This window comes from Sapajus apella, unplaced genomic scaffold (genome assembly GCF_009761245.1).
Source record: "Sapajus apella isolate SASKATOON/1434 unplaced genomic scaffold, GSC_monkey_1.0 scaffold5, whole genome shotgun sequence".
Classification (NCBI taxonomy): Eukaryota; Metazoa; Chordata; class Mammalia; order Primates; family Cebidae; genus Sapajus; species Sapajus apella.
In genome coordinates, this window is record NW_022436945.1 from 13,857,699 (window position 1) to 13,874,167 (window position 16,469).

At 41.2% G+C, this 16,469-nt stretch overlaps 1 protein-coding gene and 1 long non-coding RNA gene across 4 annotated transcripts in view; one reads left to right on the forward strand and one right to left on the reverse strand.

The window, feature by feature from the left end:
• The window catches only part of PPARGC1A (PPARG coactivator 1 alpha), a 684,512-nt gene that overhangs the window by 439,086 nt on the left and 228,957 nt on the right, over positions 1-16,469 (reverse strand). The window lies entirely within an intron of this gene.
• On the forward strand, positions 4,609-15,986 carry LOC116545433. Its single transcript, XR_004266313.1, has 3 exons — positions 4,609-4,692; positions 7,982-7,984; positions 15,973-15,986. It is a non-coding gene; the product is annotated as an uncharacterized LOC116545433 (long non-coding RNA).

Sequence of the window (16,469 nt, forward strand, 5' to 3'; positions counted from 1 at the left end):
CATCTTAAAATCAGTGGCATCTCATGATCAAGGAAATGCAACAGTATGCCATCATTAAAAATAGTAACTATGAAAGTTGTATAGAAACATGAAAATACAGATTACAACCACGTTAAATTTTATACAATTAAGGACTAAAGTAGAAAGGACAATACAGACAAGTGCAGTTTGATTTACAAGTAATATTTTTTCTCTTTCACTTAGAGTTCCACTAATGTTAGTAGATGTGTTAACAGTTTTCACTTTTTAAGAAAGAAATAAAGAAATAAATACGCCTTCTCAGACTCAATTCCCATGTATAAGATGGAAGTCAAAAGTCAGCTAAATGTCCTTATTGATTATAAAAACTCAATAGTTTAATTCTTTTTTTTGTTTTGTTTTTTTTTTTGAGACTGTGTCTCCTACTGTTGCCTGGGCTGGGGTGCAGTGGCATGATCTTGGCTCACTGCAACCTCCACCTCCTGGGTTCAAGTGATTCTCCTGCCTCAGCCTCCCGAACAGCTGTGATTACAGGCACCTGCCACCACGCCTAGCTAATTTTTGTTTTTTTTTTTTTTTTTTTTTTTTAGTAGAGACAGGGTTTCACTATGTTGGCCAGGCTGGTCTCAAACTCTTGACCTCATGATCCACCCACCTCGGCTTCCCAAAGTGCTGGGATTACAGGCATGAGCCACTGCACCCAGCCTCAAAAGTTTAATTCTTATCACCTTCTTCTGTTAGGTGGAGTAGGGGCATTGATGGAAAGGGGCAAGACAGTGTCATTACTGAGTGCAGCAGCCCTGTCTTCACACTCTGGGAGCTGCAGGGGATTGGAAGGAAGCCTCAACCTAAACAAATCCTTCAAATAGATTATGGAACCCATGCAGACTGCATACCTACTGCCACATTGGACCAAGGAGAACTGGGATCCATAGAAAGAAGGAGAATGAAGATAAGACATTAGGAATAAGACAGGTACTCAAAAATGGGAAAGGGGTCAGTAGGTTCCTGAGGAGATGGGAAAAAAAGAGAGCTCTGAAAGGAGAAAAAGTTAATGAGAAACAAAAGACAGAATGTACTAGAACATCCTCAAGGACATATCATACAGGTTTTGGGTAAAGGAATAAATAAGTGAAAGTGAAAGAATGACTTAGCAATGCCGAAATGCTAACACAATGCCTCGTCTGGTGTGTGTTCAATCATTTTTTCAAATACTTATTCATTCACTCATTCTGAAAATTTTCACTGAGCATCTGTTATACGACAGGCAATTGTCTAAACAAGGTAAAGAAAGCACTGAACTAAACAGACAACACTCCGTGCCCTCAAGAAGCTTACATTGTGGGGCAAATGGGGGCAAAGTGAAAGGAAAGGGGAGGGGAGGTGGAGATGACTGATCATAATAAGCAACTAAAGAAAGCAAATAAAACATTAGATCACGATGTGTGCTGGGGAGGAGAAGTGCAAGAGTTCAGGGAGATGAGAGTATCTGGGGGTAAGAGAGAAGCTTGCAGCTTTAAGTAGGGTGCTCAGGGAAGACCTCACTGAAAAGGTGATGTTTGTGAAAAGACTTGAGGACACTACAAGAGCAAGCCATACGGATATCTAAGGAAGGGGGTGAAAACAGCAAGTGCAAAGGCCCTGAGGTAGAAGCATGTTCAAAGATCAGCAAGGAGGCCAGTGTTAATGGAGCAGAGATGAGCACAGAGAGGGAGAGGCTGGGGCTTCAGAGACAACTTTAAGATCACGACTTTTACTCTGAGTGCATGGGGAGCCCCTGAAGGGTCTTGAGCAGAAGAAAGGAATGATGGAGCTAGTCTTAATAGAGACTGCTGCTGGGTTGAGAACAGTCCACAAGACAAAGGAAAGAATCAGTGAGGTCAGTTTGAAACCTATCTTAATAACCTAGCTAACAGGCTTGGACCAGAGTGATAATTAAAATACACTAAAAAATGAGCAGACTCTGGGGGATGTTTTGAAGCGGGATCCCATGAGATTTACAAATGGATTGCATACGGTATGTGCTAGAAAGAGTAGGGTCCATGGTGACCCCAAGGTCTTGGGGTCTGAACAAATGGAAAATGGAGTTTCCAGGGGCTGAGATGGGAAAGGCTGTGGGAGGAGTAGGTTTGGATGGAGAAAATCAAGAGTCGCCCTTGGGGACATCATAAGTTTGTGAAATGATTAGATGTTCAAGCAGAGTTGTCCTCTTGACTGGAGCTTAGGTGGAATGAATATCTTTACAAATGATCAAAGGACAGAAAAACGAGAAATTAAAACATGAGAATGAGACCAAATGAAAGAGTCAGATAGATAAAACAATAATACTAACAATAAAACAAAAGAGAGAGGAACAGAAAAGAGGAAACTGTCTGCAAAACGGGAAAGAATGAGAGGGAGGCAAGGTGAGAGCTGCTTCCAAGTGCTCACATTGTCAGGTAACCCTCCCATCCACCATTTCCCCTTTTGCCATTCTGCTAAACTAAGAACATGTGTCTGACTCTGCTGCTGCCTGACACTAAATACCAGCGACATGATGATTTCTTGTACGTTTCTCTTAAATGTGCTCACGTTTGTCTGAAATGTGTTCATTCCGGTCAGGCTGTAGGATCACAGGAAATTGGAAATCTGGTCACAGCTCAGAGGCATCCAGCCTTCTGCATCATACACTGCTGACCCAGTCTGCATCCTCTTTAAGAGCTGCTTGCTGTGGAATAAGAATTGTTCTCAGGTCTTTCCTCTGCACTCCTGACTTAGGCAGGCTGGGGAAATGCTGTTCACCATTAATAAGGAGGATTAGGGAGACATGAACAGAGGGAAGGCAGACGATGAGGTGGGGAATTCCCCAGTCAGCAGCTTTCTCTGCTCTTGCCTGAAGTTAGGTAGCAAGCCTGATTTAAAGCAAAGAATTAGCTCCTCTGGAATAATCCCAGGAAAGCCATCTCACAGCCTTTCCTTTTGGGTTTATTTCCTTGGTTCTGCATTTCCACAGCAAAGCTGGAGGACCTAAGGTAACCCAAAAGTCCTGGAGCTTACCTAACTACTTACTGGCTGTATCACCTTGGGCAAGTCACACAACCTGTCAGCGCTGGGCTGTCTCATTTGGAAAAATGAAGATAATTAGCAGCTGCCTTCCAGAAGGCAGGATGCCCAGCCAGATGATCTGGCTCAGCCCCTTCCCACTCTGATCATGTGATGTTTATAGACAGTGAAATGCACAGGGCAGGAGTTAAGAGATGTGAGCAGGAAACAGATGAGCTGGGTCATCTCACACTCTCTCCCAGTGGAACTTCTTATGGGATCTTTAGCCAAAAGAGAAAACCCCTATCTTGGCTCTCTGTTCTGTGCAGAGTAGTGGAACATGAAACAATAAGGAAAACCAAATACTTCGCATTCAGTCAAAGCTGGGTTTGAATTCTTGGTTCCAACACTTCTTAAAACATAACATTGGCAAATGACTTCCATTCTCTATGTCTTAGGGAACTCATCTGTAAAATGAATACAGAGTAACACAAAGAAATCCAGCTTGCTAAGAATATTAAATAAGATGGTGTCAACAGAAAGCAGATGGACAGAAATTAAATAAACAAATAACTAAGTAAATAAAGATAATAAAGTTAAAATGCTTAGTTTATCAGTAGTAGTACAGACATAAAAACAGAAATCATTCTAGGTATTTCAGACAAGAGGTACTTAATAGAGAGGATTGTTTACGCAGGTGATGGACATGCACCCAGCATCCCCTCGCCTCCAACCTCAGCTCAGGCTCTGGAAATCCAAACTCCAGCCTAGGCCTAGGATTCCAGCATCCTCATTACTTGTGAGAGAAAATCAGACATTAATGACAAATCTGAAGGCAGACTGAAGAGAGGAGAGCACTGGGCTCTGGAACTGCTGGGACACAAAATGGTGATGAGAGGCAAAAAATAACTTACAGAATTGCCTAGTGCTTGTGAGAAACACCTTTTTCCTAATCTTGGTTTCCACAGGGGAAAGATTTCCCTGAAAAACAGCTGTCTTTTCCCATTCCATTAGAGTGGGGGAATGGAGTGATTCATTTGTCTGAATTTGGGAAGAACAACTGAACCTGCATAGCTCAGCTCAGCTCCATCCTCATCTCAGGCACCAGCTACTCTCAGGCAGCTGGCATTCCCGGTAATTTCAGTGAGCACCAGTGGGATGGGGGAACATCCTGCAATGACTGGATAGATAAAGTGATCTAATCCTTGGTTATAGTGATGGGCCATTTGCTTCTCATGGGGAGAGCTAGAATCACCTCCCATAGAAATAAAGATGAGCCATTTTGGCTGCCATTTTGACTCTCTTATTTCCCAATTTGTTCAAAGCCCAGGTAGGCATATAATACTACACAGCCATAAAAAAGGAAGAAATCGTGTTCTTTGCAGCAACATGGATGCAGCTGGAGGCCACTGATTTAAGCAAATTAATACATGAACAGAAACCCAAATACCAGACCTTCTCACCTATAAGTGGGAGCTAAACACTGAGTCCTCATGGACATAAAGGTGGCAACAATGGACACTGGAGACTATTAGGGTGGGGAGGGTGGAAGAGAGGCCAGGGTTGAAAACTAACTATTGGGTAGTATGCTCAGTACCTGGGTGACAAGATTGTGTATATCCCAAACCTCATCATCAAGCAATATTCCCAGGTAACAAACAGGCTCATGTACCCTCTGAATCTAAAATAAAAGTCAGGGGAAAAAAACTCAGGTAGGGAATAAAGGTAAGACCCCCTTAGAAGCTCCCAAAAATGAGGATTAGACATGGTCTTTGATCTAAAGCTGCCTAACTATACCCATTACAATTAGTAAGAATTATCATGAACCAATTAAGGCTGTAAATTGATCTTGTTATCAAAACTCAATGTTTATCAGCCAAACCCCATCCTTTTGTTTTCCAGTGGATTTACCTTCCTCCTCCAGTTGTTGTCAGGTCACTGGGAAAATCTGTTTAACAGGCAGACATGCAGGCTCCAACCGCTGGGGTTCTGAGTCAGTCACCATCTCTTTTACAGACACCCCAAGTGATTGCCATACTTTGGGACGTAAGGTTTATCACTAGTGATTCTTAACCTTGGCTGCACATTGGAATAACCTGGAAAGCTCTAAAAACTACTGAGGACTGGGCCCCACTTCCAAAAATTCAGATTTAATTGATTATGCATGAAGCTTGGGTATCTGGACTTTTTCAAAGTTCTCCAGGTAATTCTACTGGTCAGCCTGGGTGAGACCCACTGGTATATCCTCTCAAAAGAAATCATTCTTTAAAAGATTTGTTGGCCAGGCACAGTGGCTCATGCCTGTAATCCCAACACTTTGGGAGGCCAAGGCAAGTGGATCACTTGAGGTTGGAAGTTCAAGACCAGCCTGACCAATATGGTGAAACCCTGTCTCTACTAAAAATAATAATAATAATAAAAAAATAAAAATAAATAAATAAATAAAAATTGAAAATTAGCCCGGCATGGTATTACATGCCTGTAATCCCAGCTACTTGGGATACTGAGACAAGAGAATCACTTGAACCCAAGAGGCGAAGATTGCAGTGAGCCGAGATGGCGCCATTGCTCTCTAGCATGGGCAACAAGAGTGAAACTCCATCTCAAAAAAAAAAAAAAAAAAGATTTGTTGATGGCAGGGAAAGCTTTCCGTTCATTGGATGCCTCCTGGTCTCTGGAGTTCCTATTTCTCTATAAAGGACAACATGGTAGCTGAAGGCATTTTTGGAAATGCAGGCCAAAATCCCAAAATCCCACTGACAGCATCAAAACTCATTACCGTTCTATGGCCGCCCAGCTCCTCATTCCACCCTACTCCATTGTGGTTCTAACCCGCTTTCAAATGAAGTGCAATTTACATCTCTTTAACTAGACTGGTGTTATTACCATTGCAATCCTATTGATTGCAGCGCTGCTCTTAGCAACTAGCTCCAATTTGATCATCCTTAGTCATTCTTGCATAACTACATGTGTATAAACAAGCCCTGGTATTTAGCTAGCACATGTTTTGGGATGAGAAGGATCATCTTTAAATCACTAACCTGCTTGTGAAATGAACACAAAACAGTCAAAGCCCCCCACTTCAGGGATTCTTAATCCTCTAGATTTTCCTTCTGAGGAAGGCATGAGTAGGGCAAAGATCTGAGGTCAGGTTTTATAGGAGTCAGTTTCCATCTTGTATGGATGCTTCATTTTAAAGGGAAGGGAAGAGAGCACAAGAGATGCAGTTGATTCACCTGAACGTTTCACTCGTTCCTGGAGGGGCAGTAAACACAGCCTACTCTTCCTGAATCCAAACCTGGTACGCTGGAAACCACCCCATAAAAGCACCTTTATTTGTCCTGATTATGGTCTTTAATGTAAACCCTGAGGACAGCAAAAGGAAGACATCTGGGAACAGGAGACTGCGTTCCAGGAGTGGAACGTCTATGAGCAATGTGGAGAGAAAATGAAGTGAGGCAGAGGTTAGGAAGGATCTAGAAGTGGAAGACAGCAAACAGGGTTCCTTGTACCTTGTTATCTTGAGACAGAAGTGACTAGGCATGATAAAGGTAACTGCCAACTATACATGTCAAATATGTTGGCTCAGTAGTGATTTCAAAGGATGATGTAGAAAATGGCAGCTGGGAGTTGTTGACCAAGGGGCTGTACCTCTCTGGGAAGAAGCAGGGAAACAGACAGATCACAGAATTTATTTTTAAAAAAAAGTAGCAAAGGTTGTATTGTTTGATCAGGAATGGCATCACTACAACTTTATAATCTGAGGGCTCTCATTGGGTATGGTAAAAGAGGAACAGAGGAAAATAGAGAATGATCCAAACCAAGTAACAGGAAAAAAGGGATCAGCAATGCTTCCAAGAGAAAAATCAAAGTCTATTGCCCAAAACCCCAGGTCTTTTTTTTTTTTAGAAAAAGAAAGAAAAAAAGAGAAAGAAAAAAAAAGAATGAAAGAGAGAAAGAAAAAAAAAAGAATGAAAGAGAGAAAGAAAAAGGAAGAGAAAGAGGGAGAGAGAATGGGAGTCTTTTTTTTCTTTAATTTTACTTTAAGTTCTGGGGTACATGTGCAGATCTTGCAGGAGTGTTACATAGGTATACACATGCCATGGTGGTTTGCTGCTCCATCTCCCTGTCACCTACATTAGGTATTTCTCCTAACGTTATCCCTCCCTAATCCCCCCACCTCTTCTATGCCTCCCCTAGCCCCCTACCCCCCAACAGACCCAAACCCCAGTGTATGATGTTCCCCTCCCTGTGTCCATGTGTTCTCATTGTTCAACACCCACTTATGAGTGAGAACATGCGGTGTTTGGTTTCCTGCTCTTGTGTCAGTTTCCTGCATCTACAACCATCTGATCTTTGACAAACCAGACAAAAACAAGCAATGGGGAAAGGATTCCCTGTTTAATAAATGGTGTTGGGAAAACTGGCTAGCCATGTGCAGAAAGCTGAAACTGGACTCCTTCCTTACACCTTATACAAAAATTAACTCCAGATGGATGAAAGATTTAAACATAAGACCTAACACCGTAAAAACCCTGGAAGAAAACCTAGGCAACACCATTCAGGACATAGGCATAGGCAAGGACTTCATGACTAAAACCCCAGGTCTTTATGATTCAGTCCCTGCCTACCTCCCCAGTCTCATGTTCTGATACCCACAGCCCAAGTCCTCTCTACAGCTATGGACTATACTGCTGAAATGAGGCAGAAGAAACAGGGTGGTTGGGACCAGGAATCTCTGGGTTGAAAACCTTAGCTCTGGGCTCAATCATGCACTCATTTTGTGACAACAGGGCAACTACTTTAAAATCCCAGACCATTCGGAGCCCGAAGAAATTCAGTGTTTCCAGCAGATGCAAGGCACTCTCCATTCCGGTCCAGTCAGTCTCTCTCCCAAGCGTCCCCAGTACAGAAAATTTGCCTCAAGACCCAGAGTGACTCATCCCAAACGGCCCAAGCCCAGAAATCTTAGGAGATCGAGTTTGTGTTTTGGGACTTTACCCAGGCAACAAAGGTTTTCGGAAGGGCAATTATAATCCTCCCCAAATTAGCTGCCCAGCTGCAGTTTGTAGAGGAGGCCTAGTATCTATCAGAAACATCCACTCGGGAAGAAACTGTATTTCCATAAGGAAACACGAAGAATGGGGGTGCCATGAACCATTACTTGGATACTTGGGATACGTGCTTTTGTTATCCCCCTTTTATGCCAACTCAAAATCCAGTCCTTTTCTTGTCAAATATAATAGTGCCAGAGCGAAACGGACAAGACATACAATAAAGTTGAGGTAGAGAAACACAAAGACCTGGATTGTAATCTATTTATTTTCCAGGGGAAAAAAAGTAACAACTATTCTAGCTAAGAAAATAGCCCGGTATTTGGTCATTGTTTTTTCCCGTTTTCCCTTCAATTTAAGAGAAAAACTTTTCAAATTCACACAAAATGGAACACACTGTCTACTTTTCTGTGGCCGTCTTCAAACACATAACCTTTCAGGTCACCATGAAACACTTTTTTTGAAATATGTCTCAATCTGTCTTTCAGTGTGACAATGAAATTACCAGGCAGCTCGGCATGTGACATGACTGAATTAGGCAGCTATCATGATCAGACTCTGTTCTTTACTTCCTGAGAGAGGGGCAGAAAAGATTGAAAAAAAAAAAAAATCCTGGAATGGAATCAGGATTCTTTGTACGAGGGAAGTGGCCCCGTGAAATCACATCGTTCCCTTCTTCGAGACATCTCAAGTCAGTTTAACTAGTGATGCAGAGCCAGGGTTGCTTAAACTCCTCTCTCACCACTTTGCCAGCCTCCAATTTGTGACTCTGTTAGCTCCATATACCTGTCCAACTCCCTTTGGACTGGCAGGGGACACCTCTGAGTGCCTGCAGACTAATGTTATATAGAAGCACTTGACCTTTTTAAGAAACACTGATCAAATTTGTCTTGTATATTTCACTATATCACGGGAACAATTGTAAATGGCATATAAAAATTCAACAGCTGCTGGGATCAATAAGCTGCCCACCTAATAATACAGGGATGTACAATACATAAATATACTATTTTTAATTTGTAAAGACATGCTACTACTGTCTTAGTCGAGTCAGTTTCATTCTTAGGCTAGTGCAGGGAACCTAGCTTTCAGCCTGGCCTGATTAGAAGATGCCCACAGGATCAAACAAAATCTTCACCACAAGCACCATTTTTTGACTTAGGGCATTATCCTAGAAGGATTATGTTAAAATTATGTAAAATTCTATATAGAAGTAATATTTTGGCTAATTAGCAGCTTCTAACATATCTGCATGGATATGTTTATTGATTTTGCTGGCAGAAAGCAAACCCTGAAGGAAAGGGTTCAAAGGCAGATAAGTGTGATGAGGAGATGGTGGAGGGAAATCTAGGGCAAGCAGGAGTCAACTAAGAGTGTCCACACAAGCAGCCCAAGGCTGCAGAGGGGCCCAGGGACCACAGAGACCCAGCACTGCCTGCCCTGGGCCCCCTTTCTTCTTAAGGAAAGGCCAGGAACAATGTGTCTCCAAAGTGTCTTTGGCATTTGTAAGAACAACGCTTCACTTAGAAACACATGCAAATAAAATGAGATTTGAGAATTTCCTCTGCAATTTAAAACAAAGAAATACAAATATTTTAACAAATCACCCAATAGGCAAGCAAATATGATGTGATATAATGTGATATGTTGGCCTGTTCATGTATCATACATAAGCCTTTCAAAATACACATTGTAATATAAAGATCTCTCTCTCTCTCTGTCTCTCTCTCTCTCTTCTTCTCCCTCTCCCTCTATCAAATGGATTTGGAAGAAACTAAGACACTGTCCCATTGAAATGGCAGTCAAACACCAAAGAAATGTCAGAGAAAAAGCTTGAATAGAGAACACTGTTCACATACCAGACTCAAGGGGCTCTAGTAGCTGATGACTTCCTCATTTACCTGCACTGAGAGGACGCACACCACACACACACACACACACACACACACACACACACATACACCCCGTTTAGCAAATACTCCCATTTGAAAACCATCCAAATGTTTCTCTTCCTCTCTAGAACGGAGCTACCTCACTGTCAATGAGATTTTCTATAAATGTGCTTCAATGGTCACACAGGTTAAAAAAAAAAAAATTAATAGCCTAAGAAGCTAGGGCTAAAGACCAAAAAGTTAAAACGCTTACAAGGCAAATAATTTGAAGAGGCAGGATAAAATCAAAAACAGAATTTAAATGGTCCCAGCCTAAGAATTTATAAAAGACCAAGTCCTGACCTATGACAGAGAGGAGAACTTTATTGGGCACGTAATTCAGAAAGGCAGGAAAAGCTGATACACAGAACACAATGAATGTCAGGTTCAGGATTTAAATCTCAGTCTGACAGGGTCGGGAAAACCAATACAATAATGCCAGGGAGGAGAGACGTGCTGTGCAAATCCAGTGCAGTTTAGAACTTTGACTGCATAATTAGCCCGTGTTGTAATTAAGAATCTAGAGGGCCTGTTGAAATGAGAGCACAACGGGCAGATTTGGATTCTGCTGCATCGAACCAGAATACTTAACACAGCAAGAGTTTTCCCTGATTTTGGCTGGACGCTTTGGTAGCTGACAGCCAGAGAGGCTTCTAAAGATCTTCACACTACCTGTTTATAACAGACGTGACTGACAGAAGGGAAATATTTTAAAAGTCCTTAGATGGTGTCTGCATCTTTAGGTTTTCTATTTAGCTTCAGGAAAAAAATACTTTTTTTGGTTATAGTTTCACTATCTGATCATAGAAAACTGAATTCATTACAGGCATGAGGTCAATGCTGTGTTGATCTCTAAGCCAATGATAAACTGGCATTACAGGCTTGTTTTATTTATAGAGAACGATGATATCAAATTAGATGGGAAGGAAGAGAGGGAAGAATTTAGTTCCAATTAGAATAAGTGTCTTTGGAAGGCATCTACTACCAGTTTTCTAAAAATATAAGACAATGTCATGGGTTCTATCTTCGTCTTTTAAAAAAAATCAGAGGAAACAAGTAAGACATTTACACACTACTGTGGTTATGAGCTAATTCAAAGGACCCACCTTCGCCTAAGAGTAAAGTAACCTGGGAAAGTAATGCACCCTGTTAATTTCCACTGCCCTTTCCCATAATCCAATAAAGAAACCCCAGTAGTCACTGCCTCCACTCATCATATAATTGGGAAAAATGAAATAAAGTAAGATACACTTTTCTTTTCTGTTCTGTTCTTTCTTTTTAGGATAGTCCTCTAATACAAGTATTTGCAACATGAAAATAAAACCACACTCTAGAGGAATAATAATGGAGACACGTTAGCCTCTGCAAGAGCTCCACACCACAAATTTTTGGCTCTTGGCACTTGTGAAATACTCATTTTGGGAATATTGTTTAAGGCAAGAGAAGAGGACACCAATTATCTTATTTTAGCAATGATACATCAAGAAAAAACTCCACTGGCTACTTAACAACCACCAAGGTACTCAGAATCTAAAGAAAAAAATGTTAGAGAAGCATCCATTTACGGATTCAGAATCTTAAATCCTAGGTGGGTGGTGACTTTAAGGAACTGACATTTATAAGAATCAAGAAAGGAAACCCTCAGTAAAAAATGTGGTGAGCAGAAGCTCTTGGGCCCTTAATATAGTTTATCTTTCACATAAAGGTACCTTGAAAACCTTTACGCAAGTCCTTTATGAGGGAATAATTTCTGAGCTGGGGCAGACAATGGTCTTTCAAATCCATTCTCAGTTTAGAAAGCATTTGTAAGGAGGATTTTTTTTTCCCGGCCACCACATGAGAAGTGTGTGATGCCCTTGGAAATCTCTGTAATTAACAATAAGCCTCTTTCACAATTGAAAGTGGACCCTCATGCCCTAAAGTAGCACTGGTGTTTCTATTTCTGACCTACACCCTTCATTTTATGCAATGTCTTTGTAAAAACCAAGGGCAAGAACAACCTGGAGAGAAATTTTCAAATTTTGGATCGGAGCCACCAAATCAATAATGGCGGAACAAAATGAATTATCAACCTCCACTGCTTCAATCACAGGGAAAGGCAAGGAGTTAGCCAAAAGAGAAACTGCGGTCAATGTTAAGAAACAGAATGAATTGACTTTGAGGTAGGCTTATATCTAATTAAATGAGACTGGGGGCAAAGGTAAGGTAGACTCATCGCAGTTGATAAGGAAGTGATCAGAGGAGGTGACTCAGCTCAACCGAACTGCCTTTCCCAAGCAGAAAAGGAGAGCAGAAAGTGCTACGGGGTGTGGGACCCACAGTGGAGAAACTGCAGGTTTTGCAGAGGTGTGGTTTTCCCTCATCCTGTAACTATATGGATCAACAATTTCAAACTCCCACCACGAGCAATTAAGTTACCATCAATATGTGTGAACCTAAAGGAATAAAATCCTTGCTGTGGGAAGGCATATCAACTAAATGAAAGAGGAAAATGAAGCTTGTATGTTATGCCTACTAATGGTTTCTTACTCGTGAGCAAACGGTTTTGAAGCTTTTGCCATGTATCCAGAAGCTTTATCGTGAGAGTTCCCAGACTTTTGGGTCATACTATCAGCAGTCACCCATCTGATGCTGGGTGAGTCTTCGGGAGGAGTGTGCAAGCTGTATCTAAAGACAGAAACACTGCTGGTGACCTCTTCATGAATTCTCTTGTGGGCTTAGCACTAAGATAGTCATGAAACGGGACTCAGTCTGAAATCTATGTCATCACCAATAATACCCTCCTTTTTCTTGAAGACAGAGGACTTCCAAGGTGCAGTACCTTAAGAAGTGCATGGAAATGCCGTGTGTGAGGCTCAACGAGGCATCTGCTTTTAGTCTAGAGATCTTTGCAAGCACCAAGAGTTGGGGCAGAAAAATGAAACCTCATCTCTCCCACTGCACTTGCCATGCCAACATCAACCTCTGGTTACACCTGTACCCTGCACTAGAGAAAACTGCACTAAACTTCCATGGCAGACAGTCCGATCAAATCAGCAGCACTTTTCTGCTGTGCCCTGAGCCTTTCAAACACATACTCATATTTCCTGCCCCATCTGCAAACACAAAGTGTTCTTTAAATGTGTACAAATGGCACCCAGTGTTTTTGAAACACTCTTAAATAAGCCCAGGATGACTCACCATTTTTCTGGTCTTGTATGGCTAATTATATGTTCAAAAATCCCTTTAAAAGTCACAAAAATCTATCTCTATACTTTCAATGCGTTTAAAAGGCAAAAGGGTTAGACATGAAGGAGCGGGACTGGCAAGGCCAATAAAAAATTAACATGAGCACTGAAAACAGTCTTTGGCCCTTTTATGAGCTAAATTCACAAGAGTTGTACATGCGCTTATCAGGAAATTATAGATCTTATTATTGGGGAATTGGGTGGCAGGTACCAAAAACATTTAAATTCACTCCATTTCCAATTCATGAAGCCCATTGTAGCTTGGTACTACGGTTTTATTAGATTTGTACATTTAGCCAGGAACCTATTATTATAATAAAATACAAAATATAATTATTGTTTTCTTGCAGTGAGAATCTCAGCGTTATCTAACATTGTATTGTTTCCCCATCAAAAGAAATTCCAATATTGGATTTTTTTTTTTTTTTTTTTAGATTTTTAAAGAAATGTTGCTTCCTCTGTCTACTTTCCATAAGAGTTCTTGCTTTATGCTGCTCGACGGGGAGAGAAAGAAAAAAGAAATTGAGATGGAGGCCATAAGTCACAGCAGTTTTCCTTTAATTACAGTATTGTACTTATATTTCTCATATTTTCTGCTGTTATCTCTGCCCAGTCAAATCTCCATTCCTTATTCAGTGCTCATTAATTGAGATGGTGTTTGGGGAAAGCTGATATATAGATATGAGTTTCATATGGCCAAGTGCTCACCTACTATTACACACCAAATGGAGTTCAATACCCGTAATGGCCAATTTAGCTACTTGTCATATGATACCCAGTCCTTCATCCATCCCCTACCGATGCTCTGACAATTCCTCTTTTCTCCTCTCTCTCTGCCCACTTCATGTTATTATTTTCTCTCTTCAACAGAGAATGAAAATGTTTTAGAAACACTGAGGGGGGCCATATTATCCGTAAGACACTGCAAAACTATGCTAGGGGCAATAACTTTACAGTTGGAAGGGGCCTTATAGATCACGCCTTCCAGCCTGTCATTTTTCAAATGAAGATAGGGTGACTCAGGAAGATCACACTGCCTTAGTGGCAGACGTCAGGACCTGCCACCCACTTCGGAAGCCATCATTGAGCCGGGATGATGTGCCAGCACTCAGCCAATGGCATCATCATCCATAATCCTCAAGATGTCATGAGGTAGGTGCTAATATAGCTTCCACTTGGATGAGGAAATGGATGCACAGAGAGGTTAGGTAACTTGATGAAAGTCACACAGATAATTAGTGGCAGCGTCAAGTTTCAGCCCAAATTACAGAGCCTACTGTGTGTGGTTAGAGGTGAGGCTCTGTAACTTGGGCTCAGAACTTGATTCTGCCAAGTTTTGTAATTTACCTAATCACAGAGCTTCATCTCTAATCACAATACACAATATCATCTTCTCAGTACTAGCATGAGCTGCCTTTATACTTAGTTATTATCTATCCACACACGTAAACACGTGGCTAATGATGCTATTTTACAATAAATAAAATAAAGCATAGACTTTGGTGGGTTTGACTCCTGGCCCTGTATCTGATTAGCTAGGGAACTTGCATCGTGGCCATTAACCTCTTAGAGTATTTTTATCTGCCAAAAAGAGACAATAACAGTACCCACTCATGGAGTTATGACGAAAGTCAAATGAGATCACTCAGCCTTCTCTGTATCAGGTACTGACACCCCATGTTAAAGTCCTGGACACACAGCATCCATTAAATTAACCCACTGGTCTCAACAGCATTGCAGCATTCCAGTATGTGAAATGTACGATGCTCTACAAACGTTTAGTCATTGGAGTGATCAAAGGCACAAGAAGGCTTCTCAAGAACATTTTACCTATCTACCTCCTTGGGCATTTTACCTCTCCAAAAGATCTGTTAAGTGAATCCTATCAATCCAAGGGTGTGTGTGTGTGTGTGTGTGTACACACATGCTCATGCTAAGTATATCTGAATACCAATTTCCTGTATTTTCCTGATTGAGATTCCCTTTGGAAATTTTTACATTGCATTTCCTAGAGACACTTACTAAAGTTGGAGAAAGAATAATGGTTAATATCTGGGCCATTGCTATTTTTCAGGCGCTTTGCTATCACAGCACATGTAGTGTTTTTAGACACAACTATTAGTATAACAAGTTAGATATCAAGCAATGCATCAGAAATTCAGGTTTCTTACTATACAGAAGTTTACACTGGAAAGTCAGGTTCAACTTTAACTTTTTTCATTCACTCGTAGTTATTTATTGAGCATCTACTATGGATCAGGGACCAAGCTAGGCAAGCACAAAAGAAGTCTGTTCTCTTGAGGATCTGATGGTCCATGAAGGAAATAAGCATGCAAATAAACCACGACAAGAAAACTGCAAGCGTGCTACAAACAATGCAAAGCTCGGTGGGTGCACTGCAAATAATGGTCTCTCCTCTCATGGAAAATAAGGAGAAGTTTCCCAAGCACACTTTAAGGAAATAAACCAAAACCACAGGCATTTAAGGGCTGGTGTAGTTACAGTTGCCTCTCTACCACTAACTTCCAGCGTGATCTTGTACAAGTCATCTGACTTTTCTAACCCTTTGTGTCTCTGTCTATAAAATGAGATTAGGAATATAAAACTGGGCTAGCTAGAAACATCCTCTCTCGCAGGGTAATGAGGGTCACAAACTTTTGCAGGAGGTGGAATCTAAAATCTACACACATCAGGGGAAAATGGTGAGTAGGCAGAATTCATGCTGAACTCCAGAGTAAGTAGTTGGCTTATTTTCGGTAGGAAAAAAATATGTATATATATGGTATGAAAAATAAACCACTTTTCTTTACACACTAGAATCTCACTCAGGGTGGTCAATGAGTGCACACTCTCTCCAACCCAACGCCAAGGCAGCAAAATAAATGCCAGGTCAGGAAAGAAGACGGGGGATTGGAAGGGACAGGTGCATTTATGTTGTCTATATAAAGAAGAGTTCCTTCTGTCTGTCTCCCTTATTCTCTCTCTGATTCTCCATGTCTCTGTGTCTCTGACCTCTCCCACCCACTCTCCCACCCCACGCACCTAAGCCCTCTCCTCAGTTTTTCCTCTTGCATTCAAGTAAATTAAATAAATGCAAGGTGTACTTTGCTGTATGTTAAAATGTTTTGCATAAATGGAAAGTGTAGTACAAATGCTCGTGACTATTATTAGTTTAGATTAATGCCCTTAAAAGATTACCCATAATTTTCCAGGAAGGTATGTCTTATATTAAGACTCACAAGGAATGTATAATAGGC